This window comes from Suricata suricatta, chromosome 9 (genome assembly GCF_006229205.1).
Source record: "Suricata suricatta isolate VVHF042 chromosome 9, meerkat_22Aug2017_6uvM2_HiC, whole genome shotgun sequence".
Classification (NCBI taxonomy): Eukaryota; Metazoa; Chordata; class Mammalia; order Carnivora; family Herpestidae; genus Suricata; species Suricata suricatta.
In genome coordinates this window covers 138542995-138547725 of record NC_043708.1, presented here as the reverse complement: position 1 = coordinate 138547725, position 4731 = coordinate 138542995, and the positions used below count along the sequence as shown (strand labels likewise).

The following is a 4731-nucleotide window of genomic DNA, read 5'->3' as shown; positions in this document are numbered from 1 at the left end:
CCCGTCCCCGGGACGCCCGGGCTCCGGGGTCTCCCCGCGGGCAGCTGGGCGGGTCCCCAGGAGGGACGGTGGGGTGGCGCGGGTACCCTCCCGCATGGCCTCTCCCCTGCACCCCGCTCTCCCGACTCCAGATCCAGGTTGGGTCGTGGCCGCACGTTTCGGGGATCTCCGGCCAAGAACGGTAACGGGTGCACGAGAACGGGCATGTCCCTGACCGACTCGGCCCCTGGTGTCTGTGACGAAGCTGCCGCTTCTCAGATCTCAGCACCGGGAGGGGTCCTGCTGCTGAGGGACACAGCGGTCTGTGTCCGCACACGTAGGGGCGATGTCACCTTCCTAGGGGCACGACTGGCCTTCAGGCTGTTCCCGTATCTGTAGGCGGCAGGGCTGCTCCGCACCCAGCCCTGACCTTGCCCAGGGGGTCATTTCGGGTCCCAGGAGCGGCGGGGTTTCCAGGTGTCCTCCGCGGGGCTTGTCTGGAGAAGTCCAAGGGCCCCAGGTGGCTAAGTGGTCTTAGCATGAAAGATGCTTATAGTGACATAAATCCACTGTCCTCTTGGAGTTCTTCACTTTTAAGTGATTTTTCTCAAGTAGAACTCTCGGTGCCCGAAACCGGGATGCCCTGGTGCCAACATCACGGAGCCTTCTCGTCTTCCGTCTCCCTCCTGGCCTGGCAGCCAGGCTCCCTTTCAGGAACGAACAGGAGGTGCCCTTCCTGGACTGCCAGCAGGGCACGAGAGGCGCGGAAGTTGGCAGCATGGCCCGGCCAGACCTGTTCTTTTAACAGATGACCTGCGACTGTAACTTTAGTCGTGACTTTGAAGGAGAATTTTTGAGAGCCTTCATCTGCGTGCATCAGCCAGTTCAAATTGCGAAAACCTTCCGGATTGGGTTTTAAAGACCATTTCTTTTTGTTTCCTTATTTAAATATCTTTTTCTAAATGTTTATTTATTTTGAGAGAGAGAGAGAGAGAGAGAGAGAGAGAGAATCTCAAGCAGGCTCCTAGCCGTCACCACAGATCCCTGTTGGGGCTCGAACTCACCAACTGTGGGAGCATAACCTAAGCTGAAATCAGTAGTCGCTTAACCAGTGGAGGCAGTCAGGCCTCCCAAAGACTACTTCTTCACTAAAATATTTTTAGATGTTTTGGAACCATCCAGAAACTTAGAGAAAACCTGGTTGCCAAAGCCTACAGTCAAAATATTGTCACGATCTGGTTTTAAATTATTCACACTTGGTGAAGTTTTACCTAAAACCAGGTTTTTTGCTTTACCGGATTGGAGCCCCTTCTTTCGGAAGGTTTATGACGGGGTTCGCCTCTGCACACTTTGCTAGGGCACGCACTTTGTGTCTTCAGTTCTCGTGTAGAATTCTGTGATGTTTCCATGCACCCAAGATTTTTTTGTGTGCCGCAGTTGTACAAAGATGGGTAAGAGCTCTTCTCTGGAGGGCCTTATAACCTCATTGGAGCCTCAGGAGAAAATTCACACAGGTTTTCACGTGCCCATGAAGGGGAGCCCCGACTCCTCCCTCCGGGGTGGGGCTTCCGCAGGGTCCCCGGGTCTAACTCCGAACAGGAAGAGAACTCTTGAGGACTGAGGTGACAGTGTGTCGCACGCCCCTTGGTCTTTCTCAGATACCTTGGTTCCCCCTCGTGAGGACAGTTCCCAGAAGGGCTCGGGGACCGTGTCCCCCGGGAGGCTAATGGACAGGGCGGGCTCGGCGTCTCCAGGGCCCGTGGCCGTGCTCACGTTGTCAGGAAAACTATCCGAACCCGCCTCCTCCGCGGGGGACCGTGCCGGGGCCTCATGTAATACAGTCCACAAGCCAGGAGGTAGATGGAAGCGTGGCTTTTAGAAGGGACGCGGAGGCGGGCTGGAAGGGCAGTCGGGGCGCCTAGGAGGCTGAGCTGTCTCAGGTCTGTGTGACCGTTAGATTGAGGCCCCAAAGTTGGATGCCACAGGGCAGAGCGACCAGACCTTTTCCACCCCTGAGACGTTGGTTCAGTCCCTCAGTGCGTCCACGGTAGTGCATGTGCCTCGGGGTAATGACTGAGAACTTTAACAGGCAACATAGGAGCATAAATGTCCCCTGTAAAATGCAGAGGCCAGGGACCACCAGCTGTTCATTTTGACCTTAAAGAATTTCTCTGACTCCTCACCATCTCGTAGAGAAAGGTCTAACTTTGAACTTGGGTCAGAAAACATCTATGATGTCCTTACCATGAGTCAGTCGCTGGGTTGATCTGGGGAATGCACAGGGGCCAAGACACAGCCCCTCCTGCGCTCCGGAAGCTCCAACCCCGGGCGCCGGGGTGACTCAGGCAGCTAAGTGTCTGACTTCAGCTCAGGTCGCCATCTCAAAGTCCATGGGTTCAAGCCCCTCATCAGGATCTGTGCTGACAGCTCAGAGCCAGGAGCCTGCTTCGGATTCTGTGTCTCCCTCTCTCTCTGCCCCTATTCCACTCACACTCTATCTCGCTCTCTCAGAAAATAAACATTAAAAAAGTAATACAAATGTAGGGGCGCCTGGGTGGCTCAGTTGGTTGAGCCTCTGACTTCAGCTCAGGTCATGGTCTCATGGTTCGTGGGTTCGAGCCCCACATCAGGCTTTGTGCTGACAGCTCAGAGCCTGGAGCTGCTTCGGATTCTGTGTCTCCCTCTCTCTGTCCCTCCCCCTCTCATGCTCTGTCTCTCTCTGTATCAAAAATAATTAAAACATTAAAAAAATTTTTTTTAAATAATAAAAATGTAAAATATTTTTTAGAAAAAGAAGCTCCACGTGTGACCCGCAGGTGGGCCCAGCCGCATGGCACTCAGCCAGCATCGGCGGCAGCCTCAGTCACACGGCAATGTCCCCAGTAGCCCAGTGCACTGGTCTCCATTATGTAACTGGCCGCTTACACGCCACACTTTCCTTCCATAGAAATCTGCCTGATGTCCAGTTCCTCAAAGTCTAACCCAGTTTATAAAAGCAAAACTATCAACAGTATAGAGAAGAATGACCATTTGTAATTGACCATAGAGAAGGATATTTGTGCTTTAAAAAGGAATCGGGTTGTTTAGATGGACGGTAAGAGAGATCTAAAATACATTGCCCTGTTTGCGTTTCTTTGTTTTTTTTTTTTTAATTTGTTTTTTTAATGTTTGTTTATTTTTGAGAGAGAGAAACAGAGTGCAAGGAGGGGAGGGGCAGAGAGAGGGGGATACAGAATCGGAAGCAGCTCCAGGCTCTGAGCTGTCAGCACAGAGCCCAATGTGGGGGCTTGAACTTAGGAACCGTGAGATCATGACCTGAGCCCAAGTCAGACACTTAACGGACTGAGCCCCGCAGGTGCCCCATTGCATTTCTTTTCCTTTAGGAGTGGATGTCCTGTGAAGGCAAGGAGAGGGTTTACTGTGGGCACCACTGTTCACCCCTCTCGCCCGACGGCTGGCGGAGAGAAAACGCTCAGGAAACATTAATTACATGGACGAGTTGAAGACAGAACGAGTGAGTTGATGTGTGCGCCAGGACACAAGGCCGTTTCTCCGGCTCAGGCCGTCAGTCCTGCCGGAGGACAGGCTTTGAGGAAGACGCCGGGAATCCCATAGCCAACGCCGGCGTCACAGAGTGGGGTCCACGTGTCCCCCGGCTGGGAACGGTGGTGGCCCCCCATCTCACTTGCTCTGGGTAACAGTGGGCCTCCCCGTCTGGGACCGCGGCTGTGTGCGGGGCTCTGGGTCTGGAAGAGGAGAACTCAGGGGGCGGAGGGCTGAACCAAGCCAGACTGGTCAGCAAGGCGGCCTTGACCTCTCCCTTCTCCCCGCTGGGGCTGCGGGGATGACTGGGGCCACGGCGGCCGCCTCGCAGCCACGAGAGTGACTGTCGCAGCTGAAGATGGTGGACAGCGAGGCGAGGATCCAGATGCTTCCTGGCCTCGGCGAAGAGCTGCGCGGCCCGCCTTTGTCTGGGCTCCCGACGGCGAGAACCAGGACCCGCTTTACCGCTGTCGTCGGACACTGTCACCGCAGCCTGACGCAGGGATGAGGAATCCGCTTCGGAAATCAAACACCAAAGAGCTTACGTTGTTCTTACCTGCTTTCTCAGGAAGGACAAAGAGTTGATGGCCGGTGACACGGTTATGCCTGGATCCTGCTTATTTCCCAGAGAAAAATATCAAAGTCTGATTAGACGTGGGATTGATTTTTGAGGAGATATCCATTCAACCAACACATCTGAAATGTGAAAAAAAAAATAAATAAAAGCTTGTAATCTTGGAAAAAACAGCGTAAGTGACACTTTGAGACTGTTCCGGGGAACACGCACCAGGTCCATTAGGGGAAGGGGCCCATCAGCCAACAGCTTTTGGACGCAAACTATCTTTTCCCAGAACCCTTTGCAGCCTCAGGACCCTTCTCAAGAGTCTTGTAAATGAGGTCGCTGGAACCGGCTGGGGGGCGCTCAGGGACCCGCGAAATGCTGAGCAAGCCTACGGGAGACGAAAATTGAAAGAAATAAAACAGCAGCCACCCACAGATGCCTGTTTTCATGGTTCCGTTTGTTGCAAGGATGAGCCTGTCTTCAAACCTGCCTTCGGTATGGGTGCCCCAGCCTGTCTGTGGACCGCCGACGGCGGGCCCTGCGTCCCCGCCAATGGGAGACCCTGCGCCCCGCTGCCGGAGGCCCTGCGTCCCCACGGATGGGAGGCCCTGCGCCCCCGCTGCCGGAGGCCCTGCGTCCCCGCTGAC

General features: G+C 54.5%; 1 long non-coding RNA gene across 1 annotated transcript; it reads left to right on the top strand.

Moving 5' to 3' along the window:
• The first annotated feature begins 13 nt into the window (after positions 1-13).
• LOC115301748 lies at positions 14-4520 on the top strand. Its single transcript, XR_003913270.1, has 2 exons — positions 14-181; positions 3363-4520. It is a non-coding gene; the product is annotated as an uncharacterized LOC115301748 (long non-coding RNA).
• The last annotated feature ends 211 nt before the right edge of the window (positions 4521-4731 follow it).